Source organism: Aotus nancymaae, unplaced genomic scaffold (genome assembly GCF_030222135.1).
Source record: "Aotus nancymaae isolate 86718 unplaced genomic scaffold, 86718_ANA_hifiasm-v0.15.2.pri h1tg000007l, whole genome shotgun sequence".
NCBI classification, from domain to species: Eukaryota; Metazoa; Chordata; class Mammalia; order Primates; family Aotidae; genus Aotus; species Aotus nancymaae.
In genome coordinates this window covers 22,555,183-22,567,919 of record NW_026988418.1, presented here as the reverse complement: position 1 = coordinate 22,567,919, position 12,737 = coordinate 22,555,183, and the positions used below count along the sequence as shown (strand labels likewise).

The following is a 12,737-nucleotide window of genomic DNA, read 5'->3' as shown; positions in this document are numbered from 1 at the left end:
GAGAAGTTGGTGGCACCACTGACTATACTTGGAGAGAGTTGCTCTCTATGGGAAGGAAAGCTGTTTTGGACAGGCTTAGCTTCCGATGAAAGAGGGGTATACAAATGGAAGACATTTTTTGGCATTTAGAGATAAGAACTGTATTCAATAAAAGCGTATCAAGTACTGATATGATTTGGATATGTGTCTCCTCTAAATCTCATATTGAAGTCTGATCCCTGGTCTTGAAGGTGGGAGGAGTTTGGGACATGGGGCTGGATCCGTCAGGATGTTTGGTGCCATCCTCACAGTAACGAGTGAGTTCTCACTCTGAGTTCACCAGGATCTGGTTGTTTAAAAGAGTGTGACATCTCCCCTCTCTCTTTTTCCTACCTCTCTCCCCATGAGATGTGCTACCTTCCCCTTTGCCTTCTGCCATGATCGTAAGCTTCCTGGGGCTCTTACCACAAGCAGATCCTGGTACCAGGCTTCCTATACAGCCTGCAGAGCCATCAACCAATTAACCTCTTTTCTTCACAAATTACCTAGAGTCTCAGATAATCTTTAGTAATGCAAAAATGGACTAATACAGGTACCATCTAAATGACAGACTCCAAGTAGGTGGTACCCAACAGAGCTCATGGAAGGGAATGCGACTTGTATATTCACCAACATAGTCAATGCGAGGACCTGGGATTCAGAGGCTAAGTGAAAGAAAAAAAGAGCAGAGGGTTATGAACTCACATTTAGAGCATTAGAGGAGAAAGAGCTAGTAAGCTAGACAGAGAAAGGAGTCTAACTATAGTGGAGTGACTGATTAGGTGGATACAAAATAAATTTTTAAAAATAAACTGTCATTTAAAAATTGCCTCTGTCTAGGACAATTCCTGGAAGCCAGTGGAGTCATCTCTTCTTTGATCTGAGAAAGGTCCCTTCACTTGATGGCCTTTTAAGTTATGCAAACATAAGGCAGTGGGGACCCATTACTGGAGGGAATTCTGTAAGAATCTTCTATGGCTTAGACAGGCTGCCTCCCTTGATACGCTGAGATGACCACTTGTAATTTTTATGCAAATTTGCAACTGGCAGGGAAATCCAGATGGTCCAGGGCATGAAAGACTTGAGATCTGGACTTTTCCTTGGATGCTCAACTTTTATTACACCCTTTCCAATGATTACAGATGCCCCCTGCTGAAGTCTACTGGCAAAAAGGACACTGATGTTTACTAACAGAATCTACCTATGAGGACATTTCTGAACTGATGATACAGGTTTAATACCAGCACTTAGATAGTCACAAAAGAAGGTTCATTTCTACTATCTATGTGGCCTGTGCTTCTGCTGGTGGGCATGATTTGAAAATAGTTGGGAGCATCTGTGTGGAGCACCCTTGGCCAAGAATAACACTGGGAAAGTTGTATTGTCCTTCTTTAAAAGATCTCCCGCAGCTTTGAATGGGACTAAGCTGGAGATCACTGAGGCAGGAAGTGCGAATGAATATAACTAAAAAGGGCAGACTGTGATGATGACCTCATGTAGCAGTGTCAGAAGCTAAAGCTACTGAAAATAGAGCCACTCATATACAGACCAGACTCTCCTAACTTCCCCTTGAGGAGTAAGAATAAAAACAAGATTCTGAGCCACTCAACTGGACTGAAATGACCATCATTTGGCCAAGTAGACCTCAGAGAAACCTTGAAAACTGAGTTTTTGGACATGACTTGGTATGGGAGGTCAGGCACACCTCATTATTCCCCCTCCCTTGCTAATTGCCATTAGACTTTCTTCTCTAAGGGCCAAACAGAAACCAGCCACTTTAAAAGACTCCACCACTGATAACCAACTGCATTATACTGCCTCTTCTTTTGGCCTGATAAGAGACCACCAACCACAGAGTGGTTCTGACCACACTACAGAGAATGCGCAGTAAGGTTTTTCATATCCACTTCTTCACCTTTTAATGATAGGGTGCTGAAAACTCCACCCTCAGATCATGCAAACACTATCATTTCCTTTATAACATGGGTTCCCTTGGGAAGCATGAAGCTTAATTGTGATGCACACATTTCTCCTTTCATAAGTATTCAGGACTCCTCCTACAGCTTATTGAATATGTATATTTGCTCACCCTGCTCAGCATAAATTCCTGTTTCCTTTGCCTCTCTCAAGGTGCCTGTTTCTGGCTTCTGACCAGAGGCTACACTTCTCGGCCTGTCAGAGTGTCCACCCTGTAGGCTGCAACACTATGAAAAATAAAGCTCTCCTTTTAAAAATGTATGAACCTTGTCAGTCTTCAGATGATAGGAGTGTTACAAATAGTACTGGGCTTTTGGATTAGGAAAGCAATTTAAAAGGAGGAAGCAAAAAGAGCAGGGAGCCAGAGCTAAGCTCATCTTAATTTTAAATGATAATAATCTGACCTTAATTGCACCCCAAGCTGGTGAAGCAGGTCATACAATTACAAAGACAAAGAAAGCATGCTTATAAAAATCTTGGTACCATTGTTTGAATATTCACTATGCACATTACCTTGCACTGTTCCTGATACATAGAAGATGGTAATCATGTAATCATGATTACCAAATATTAAAAATGTAATATTATTATTACATTAATATTATTATTGGTTCTAGTGGTTAAAACACTAATTTTGACTAGGTGGCAAACACAGTTCTGGTAGAATAATCAAGTAATGATGCCAATAGCCACCTGCTTTTTAAATCTCATTCCTTAAGTGAACTCTGAGCAGTGCAAGAAAGGCTATTGTTTGAGATTAGGAAGGAAAGGTTGCTGCAAAAAGCATCACCACAGCCCAGTTGTAAGTGTCGCCAATCCTTCCTGCAGCTGGGAACTTGACAGGAAGGCAGAGACTCACTCCTCACCCACTAGGATGGTTACTAACCAGACCTCTGATTGGTAGCAGGACAGGCTTTGTTTGAGTATTTTTCACCCTCCACACACAGCCCAACCCTGGGGGACTCTGCCAAGGAAGAAAACAATTACTTATAGATAGGGACAACTTGGCAAATCTCCAGATTTTGGAGAAGGATCTTCATCTTTCTCTTCCTCCTTTTCTCTTCTGCCTTTGCGGTCGACTTCTCTTTATCGTTTTTCTTCTCTACTTCTTTCTATCCTAAATTCAAATCCCACATATCCAAATAATCTCGTCTATGTGATCTTGGGAGCGTTTCTACTCCCACAGATGTTCTACTGACAATGGCTTTGTGATTAAGTAGTTTTGAGAAACCCAAGATACCAAATACCCTTACTAGGAATTCACACTGCAACATACCATGTCGACAGCTCTGAGAAATCTTGTCGTGGAGGCACTATTTAACCCTGTTCAACTTAGGCCCTAAGCTTCTTTGTTCACAAATACAATCATATTTAATATTTTTTCATGATATTTATTAAAATTCCTCAGCACTAGGGCTCCAAAGGCTTTGGGTCAGGGCATTCCAAGAAGGGGGAAGAAGTATAAAGGTACAGAGTTGTGAAACAATTTTGTTTGATGGGGATGTTGTGGTGGGGGTTCTGGGAGAAAAATATGAAATAAATTTGTTATGACTCTTGTGCATAGAAAAGAGGAGAGTGCAGATAAAGGCCTGAATCACCAGGAACTAGTTTATGAGGCATCCAGAAATTCCAATCTCAAAGCAAGTAGGGAAGGTGGGTGAAAGATCCATTAAACTAGGTCATCATCAAACTTCATATACTTCTCTTACATTAGGAAGATGAACTAAAAGATTATGGTGAATACGCCTGGAAGTAAAATTAAAGAGGAGACCTAAGTTGTAAACTAGGTATTTGAGTTTTATTTTCTTCAGTGCTTCTCAGCTTTTGTCACATCATGGTACATGTATTAGGTTCTCCAGAGAAGCACAACCAGAAGAAGATAGATGATTGATTGATTGATTGATTGATAGATAGATAGATAGATAGATAGATAGATAGATAGAAGAGATTTCATAGGGGAACCAGCTCATGTAGTTGTGGAAGCTGAGAAATCCTAATATATATTGTCTGCAAGCTGGGCTGAGAAAAGCTGGTAGTATAATTCAGTACTTCAGTTCAAGTCTGAAGGCCTGAGAACCAGGTGAGCTGATGTGATAACTCCTAGCCCAAAGCTGAAGGCCTGACAACTATCCCAGGGAATGGGGATGCAACTGGAGGAGGGAGTATGCCCTCACTTGTTTACGTCCCATAGTCTAAAGGCCTGAGAACCAGCAACTTCAATGTTCATGGGTAGGAGAATATGAATGTTCCGGCTTAAGAAGCAAAAGAAAATTTGTTCCTCCTCCATCATTTTGTTCTATTTGGACCCTCAAGGTATTAGATGGTGCCCACCCACACTGGTGAGGGGACATCTTTTTTACTCAGTCTCCTATTCAACTGCTAATCTTTTCTGGAAGAACCGTCACTCACACACCAAGAAATAATGTTTTACCAACTTACTGGGCATTCCAAAGCCCAGTCAAGTTCACACATGAAATGAGCCACCATGGTACACTTAGAAAGTTGTTGTATTTTTGGTTTTATAGGGTACACTGGAGTAAATGGAGCAGGATGCTTGGCCCCAGGGAGAAGATTGGTATCTTAAGTGACTGTAAGCCCCTTGTGGCATGGGTGTTTGGGCAGTTGGGAAGTGCTGCAGTAGATAGTAGGTAGGGAGTGAGAGAAGAGCTGTAAGCAGGTAAGTTATCTGATTGGGAGAGCACTAAGGGCTCTTGTGGGCTTCAACTGAGACCCAGAAAGATTAGAAGTAGCTGGTCCTTTTAGAGCCACAGCCATGCCATGGTCCTTCCACCAAAGGATCTTTGCCACGTGTCTTCCTTCTGCCTAGAATTGGTCTTTCCAGCATCCCTGGTCTTCACCTTGGTATTGCCTATTCATCCTTTGAGGCTCAGCTCAAATGTCACTTACTCAAGACAGCTGTCCCTAATCCTTCAAACAAAGTCAAGTCTTGTTTCCCATATCTTATATATATATCTCCTCCTTACCACTGATTTTAATTTATAACTATGTACATATTGCCTTGTGTGGTTATCCTATTTGTCATGCCGTTTGCATGTTCCCACCTCTCATCTTCACATGCCCAAATCCTAATCTTCCTTAAGGTTCATCTTAAATTTTATTTCTCACCAACACCCAGAGCTGGAAATACTCTTCCTTTCTTCACTGATCATCTATAAACATGGCTTTTAGACATGTCTAGTGGCTTCAAAAAACAGACATTTAGGGACTTCTGCCTGCTACTGTTGTTTTCTAAGACTTTCCCCTCTTTACCCCTCCTCCATTCACATAGTTACTGTAAGATTGACCACATTAATGCAGTGTGACTCCAAATGAGGCCTCATTGCTTGGTTCAGGGGTGTAGACACTCATTAGACCCTGGGCTAATGAGTCCATTCCTTGCGGTTTTTAGGTTTGGGTTAGAAAGAGTTGTATTAACCTGTTACCTATAGCTGACGCTCTAAGATATAGCTCTCTGAAGCTGTCAAGAGCCATGTATTTGCTTTGTGTGAAACATGGACCTATAGCAAAAGAGAAGAATGAAGCTGTACATAGAGAGAAGCAGAGGTAAGATTGTGTCCTGTCAACATGGTCAACCTGCCAGCTGTGAGGTTCCATTTGTTCCCAAGCCCCAACTATATTCAACCTTCACCCAGCTTTGGAACTGTGAGATACCTATGGATACTTTCAATGCATTCTACATTTGCTTTATTTCGTTAAGATGGGTTTCTGTCACTTTGCCACTAAGAACACAAACTAGTTAATATATGTCGATCACTTTTGAGAGCACGTTGGGATGGCATTTTATTGCCTGAGTTGATCACCAGGGTAGATGAAATTAAAACTGTAATGAAGCATCCTAGATTTTAACATATTGATTCTAAAATATATTTATCTAAAGTTTCCACTGGGAGATAGCACAATCTAATAGAAAGATCATGAGCCCTGGTAGCAGACTTTGGGTTATTTTTCCAAGCAGAAATTGTGATGTTGAGCTATTGACTGTACTACTCTGAGCCTTATCTGTCAAATGGAGATAATAATACCTACCATAGAGAGTTATTATCCCTATGGTAATGAATAAAGCATTAAAGGACTTGACACAGAATCTGGCTCACCAGATTCTCTTAGCATTCCACATTTCACAGAAGCTATGATATCATGAATTGCAATATGCATCATGATTTTATGTACCACTGAGAAAGGAGAAGCTGATTAATCAACTGTATGAGGCATTCTCATTTCAGAACTTTTAAACTGTGGAAAGAAGTGTGTCTAGCTGGGCGCGGTGGCTCACGCCTGTAATCCCAGCACTTTGGGAGGCTGAGGCAGGCGGATCACCTTGAGGTTAGGAATTTGAGACCAGCCTGACCAATATGGTGAAACCCTTTCTTTAAAAAAAAAAAAAACAAAAAAAAGGCCGGGCATGGTGGCTCACGCCTGTAATCTCAGCACTTTGGGAGGCTGAGGCAGGTGGATCACCTGAGATCAGGAGTTCAAGACCAGCCTGGCCAATATGGTGAAACCCTGTCTTAAAAAAAAAAAAAAAAAAAAAAGAAGTGTGTCTAAAGTTGCTGAAATATATTAAGTTTATTGGGCATAGATGATCCAAGCACAATGTTAGGCACTGGCCATATAGGAGGGAGCAAGACTGGCCCTGCTTTCAAAGTGCTCAGGATCTAATAAGTGATATATTTCAGATTTTCAAAAGGACCCAGAATAACCTTAGAGGACAATGTCGTTCATCACTTTCAAAGATGGCTGGAAGCAAGAAATAAAGCAGTGGAGAAATACTAGACTTTAATCCCCTTATATGTTGTTAGATCCTATAGCAGTTACATTTTCGTGCTCTGCATACAATCCAAAACAAATTGTCTGCTTACAATTAAAATCCTGCTGAGTTTCCAACAGTCCAGCCCCCAGGGAGCTATTTGAACACCGTGTCTTATCCACAATGACGCAATTCTACTTTTAAGGGACAATTAAGGGGTTTCCTTGTAAGTCAGGCCAAACTTTCTCCAAAATACATGAAGGAAATGCCTGGAAAAGAAAACATTCGAGGCTTGTTTTCATACTGTCACTTAAGAATAACAATTTCCAAAAAGAACTGAATTTTCCTTTTATCAAATTTGGAAGGCTTGTGCTTTATAGCTCTTCGCAGGCTTTTGGTAGAACAGAACAAAGTCCCTTAGGAAACTTAATGTAACAGTAACCAAATGTCCTTGTTAAGCAGCCATTTATTGGTCTATTAAATCTGATCTGAACTGTGATATTTTGTGTTAAATCTTTTCTCCAACATAAATTGCTCATATGGACTTCCTAAGGCATCTACTCCCTGAGAGACAACTTCAGCATCATCCCAGAAAAGGCGAATGTGTTTGCATCTTCTTGGGCAATGCTTCCAGGAGGGTGGGGGGCTGAGGGGATTGAAAAAAAGAACATTTTCTTTGCCTCATTTGCTTAAGAAGACTTAAAAATTATTTTAGAGATGGTTCAGTCTAAGTGCTTTCATGTTACAGATGAGATGGGGGACCAATAACTATTGCATTAAGTACTTAGTGTAGACCAAGCAGTATCTTAGAACCTGGAGAAGCAGAGATAAAGAAAATGTTTTCTCTGCCCTCAAGGTGCTCACTGTCCAGTGGGGGAAGAGAGATCAGTAAGTAGAGCAGTAAGTGCTGGGCAACCAAGGGAGTCCTCCTAAATTAGGGCTGGCAGCTGGGGGGGCAGAGAGGCAAACAATCGTCATTTTTAAAGAGCATTGTCAGGTCGTCTGCAGGAATCAGAATTCATTCCTATGGTTTAAAGGGAGAGACTGTAATGAAGGACTAATGAAGGCAAAGTTAAGAAAGCAAACAAAGGATTTTGAGGTACCCTGAGAATACTAATGGTGAGAAGACATTGCGTCCCTTAAACTCAAAGTGGCCAGGAAAGAAATACGTACGAGAAGTGTCGAGAGGCACCTTTTCAGCAAGAGCTGCAGAGGGTCCCATAGAGGGTCATAGCTGCTGCCAGAAAACAGGCACCAAAGCAAGGAGGGAGCAGCAAAGAAATGTCTCAGCCTTTCTCTGCTCTGGTTTTTCTATTTTCCATTGGTGCTTCCCATTGGCTGAACTCAACTGGAAGCCAGATTGCAAATGTGATGTAACCTGACAGGGTCAGCCTCCCAAAACATAGAGCTGGGCAAAAAACCCCAGAAGGAATGGATCAGGGAGAGAGGGCAAATGGAGATTAACCAGAACATCTGGGATTTATAATTTTTCAGGGGGCCTAGATACACACGCACACACAGACATGTACATTTGCGCATATGCGTGCGCACACACAGACATATATACACACACCTCATTCATTTAGCAAATGCTTATCAAGTGTCATTGGCCTTTGTTATCCATGGGAGTTTGGTTCCAGGGCACCTCAGATACTAAAATCTGCAGATGCTCAAGTCCTTAATATAAAACGGTGTAGTATTTGCATATAACCTATGTACGGCCTTCTATATACTTTAAATCATCTGTAGATTAGTTAAAATATAGGCTGTAGTAAAAGCTCTCCTCTGTGTCTTTGCTTGTGCTAATTTCTCTGCTTGGAATTCCCTCTTTCACTATTTATTTAAGAAAAAAACTTGACAGCAGCTGTAGAGACTGCATATGAAGGGTGCCGGGCAAAATAAGAGGATGGCCAGGATGCAGTAGTGGAAGTTGGAAGGGATTGGGGAAGAAAATCACCAGGAACAGGGCTCAGAATGAAAAACAAGTGCCAAAGTAGTGACAGCAATTTCGAGATGGAATCTGTGAAACAAAAAGTGTACAGGAGTATGTCAGTTTTAAATCTCCTTCTCTAGCCACCTTCAGCATTGTTTTGTGCTGGCCTTAAAGCTGTAAGTCTGAGTGGTTATTTCCTAACTAAATGATTTGTTCTTTTCCATTAGCATTCAGTGACACCTGAACACAGTTTGTTTCATTTAATAATCTGCTAGGGCCTCCGTAGATTGCTGATTAAAGTATAAACTATTTGGAAAGAACTTTTGTGACATATCAAGAAACTTCAAACAGTATTCTTTAATATCAGAATTTCACTAAAAATAAGATTAATAACTAACACAACTCAGTGCATAGTTTGTACAGACAATTATTTTAAGTCCTTTACGTTATTAGAACAGTTCAACTTTATTAACTCTGTGAGGTAGGTACTATTATTGTCCCCATTTTACTGAAGAGGAGAAAAGCAAGGAAAGTAGAGTTGTAGAGTTGATATGTCATGCCTACACTTGCACAGCTAGCAATTTGCGGTGCTAGAATTAAACCAATATCGTCCAACTTCAGAGTTGGTTCACTTAATACCATATTACACTGCCTCTCCATTTATGTAGAAAGATATATAGGTTAAGATCTATGCACAAAGGTACACATTACCATATTATTTATCCTGGGAAATAGTTTTATACTTTTAAAGGTGTAATTTACTTACAGCAATGTGTTCAAATCTTAAGTGTTTAGCTCAATAAAGTGTGTATCTCAATACATTTTTAAATATAAATATACCCATGTAACCACCACACACGTCAAGCTATAGGATCTTTCCAGGACTGCACATGCCTTATCTTGTCAATAGTCCATACCTAGAAGTAATCATTATTTAATTTTCATCAACATAGATTAGTTTTGCCTTTTCAAGAACTTCATATAAAGAAAATCATGTAGTAGGTCTTGTCTTGTGACTAATTATTTCATCAAACTTAATGTTTGTAAGCCTCATCCATTTTTGGTGTATAACAATAGCTATTCCTTTATATTATTGTGTTCTATTATATTGTATGAATCAGTCATTCATTGTATGCATCTATTGTAGTTTGCTTACTCATGCTCCTGCTGGACACTCATGTTGTTTTTAGTATGCAGCCATTATGAATAACGTTGCTGAATATTTTTTGTACATGTCTTTAATGAACATGTAATTTTGTTTTTCTTTAGTAATACCAGAAATGGAATTGCTATATCAAAGTTTTAACTGAAACTAAGATTAAACAGTTTTCCAAAATGCTTGAACCAATTTACAATGACACCACTAATTTATAAGAGGAGTTCCAGTTACTCCACATCTTTGACAGCACTTGATATTGTCAGGCTTGTTGATTTTAACCATTCTGGTGGGTTTGTAATGGTTTTTAATTGTGGTTTTATCTTGAATTTCTCTCCTATAGCTAATAAAATTGAAAACCTTGCCATGTGCTTGACCATTTGAATAGCTCTTTTGTGCGGTATCTGTTAGATAATTTTGTCTTTGTAAAATTGTGTTGCGTTTTTGTTATTTAATTTTTGAAGGAGTTCTTTATGCATTCTGAGTATGAGTGATTTTTTTGATGTATGTATTATAAATAATGCCAACGTGGGTCTCTGGGTTGCTTCTCTAGCCTCTGTTTACACTTTTAGCTCTGTGCCTTGCCTATTTGCTTTTTGGTAAACAGAAATTCCCAACATTAATAAAATCAATTTTATAAATTTTTTCTTTTAGGGAAATTCTTTTTATGTCTTATTTAATACATTTTACCTACATCAAAGCCAGGAAGATATTATTCTATATTTTCAGCTAGAAGCTTGATTGCTTTAGACATCACATTTTGGTTCTTAATCTACTTCAAATTAATTTTTGTGCATGGTGTCAGGTAAAGATCAAGCTTCCTTTATTTTCCACACTGATATTCAATATAAATTCAATATAAATATAAATTGAGTGTTAATGTAGAAAATAAAGGAAACTTGTACCATTTATTGAAAAGATGGTCTTTTTCATACTGAATTATAGAGTTTTAAGTCAAACAACCCTATGTTTTGGGATCTATTTCTGGAATCTGGAATCTATTTTATTGTTCTGTTTTTCTAACTTAGTACCAATACTGCACTGTCTTAATTACTGTAGCTTTATAATAAGTCTTAAAATATGTTGAGTATTCCAATTTTTTTAAGATTGCTTTGATGGACACATTTTTATGTCCAATAATAGAGAAATGACTGCATAAATTATAGTACCTCCATAAAAGTGCAATAGTATGCATGCAAATTAATAAAATTTTGAACAATGCAGAAAAACACAAGAAATAATACTGAGTAAAGAAAAAAGAACATCAACTTGCAAAACCTGTATGACCTCCATTATGCAAATGAAAAATATATAAAAAGGAGATGAAAGTAAATATTGCCAGAATGTCAACTGTGGCTCTCTTTTCAAAGTGAAGTTATAAATACCTGTTTCTGCCATTTTCTTGTTGATCTGGGATCCATTAACCGCTTGCTGTGATCTTCTTCCTATTACAAGGGGCTGAACCCTGCAAGCTATATTTCTCATGCATTTTTCCACTCTGTCACTCCATTAGGACTGGCGAACAGAAGGCACTAGACAGAAATTGGAAATGGGAGGAAGGAAGAAGACAGACTCTTTTTCTACCCTTCTTTGCTTGCTCAGGCAGCATGTCCAGACTGTGTCTTTTCAATGATTTCATCTCCCTCTTTGTGGCTCTGGCTTCTTAGTTAGTGATAATACCACTTCTTTCATTCATCCTGCCACTTTTAAGGGTGACAGTGGGTCTCTAGGTTGCTTCTCCATTCCTTGTTTGCCCTTTAGCTCTCCTAGGGCGTGTGAAATTAGTTCCTTATATTTTCTCTGTTGAATTATTTGGAGTGATTCTATTTTTCTTAACTGGACTTTGACCTGGTAATTACTAGTTTCTAAATTTTATTTTCCTAAATTTTTAGAAACTTGTGAAATAATGTGTGAATAGCAATTATAATCTCTTTCTCTCTCATATATATATATATATGACTATTATAATATTTCTCTTTTTATATATTTTTCTTCCAGTTTTTACCTGAGATACTAGAAAAGGGAATCAAGAATTTGGATGATTTAACTAACACAATTGTTTGTGGCCAATTCATTGATAGATTTGTACCTGGCCTGGGGAAGATACACATTTAGCAATGAATTGGCCACAAATTATTGTGCTAGATGCTGTAGATATAAAACATTAGACTGAGTTGCTATTGAAGCTCATTTCTGATCTGGGTTCATTGTCTCTCATTTCTATGACCCCCCCCAAAAAAAAGGAAGCAGAAATTAGATATGTCACAGAGGAAAGGAAGCATAAACTAATTACTTTTTTGTTGTTTTTTTGTTTGTTTGTTTTAGCAGAAGGGTAACAAAAATTGGTTTGTGCTCCAGAATCAGGTAGAATGGGCAGGCTTGTAATGATGACTCCTGGGAAGGAATCTAGACATAAAGTCCTTTCTGGAAGATAATCCATGAGATACAGAGAGGGAGAGGGAGAGGGAGAGGAGGGGGAGGAGGGGGGGAGGGGGAGGGGGAGGGGGAGGCAGAGAGGGAGGGGGAGAGGGAGAGGGAGAGGGAGAATCCAGGGTGTTTTAGTCATTGGTTGAGCTGTTCTTTTAAGATCTGGAGAGAGTACCCCTTCTTCCCACTGCATTTTAGTGCCATTCCTGTCAATATAAACCCCACAAGGATCATAGGCAGAGGAAAATGTGTGTCTGTTTTTGTTTATCTTTCAGAAGCCACGGGGAGGATCAATAAAAACTATAGACCAAGAAGAATAAAAGGCTATAGGAAGTAAGCAATGTCCAGGCTGATTGTGTTCCTGGGGATGGAATCCTATGGGTCCTCTGAACTCTCTATGCTATACATCTTTGGACTGACCGTAGGACTGAGTTTCTTGCTTTCAAAAGTGGTTGCTC

The 12,737-nt window shown here is 39.2% G+C and overlaps 1 long non-coding RNA gene across 3 annotated transcripts in view; it reads left to right on the top strand.

The window, feature by feature from the left end:
* The window catches only part of LOC105710352 (uncharacterized), a 97,471-nt gene that overhangs the window by 29,521 nt on the left and 55,213 nt on the right, over nucleotides 1–12,737 (top strand). The window lies entirely within an intron of this gene.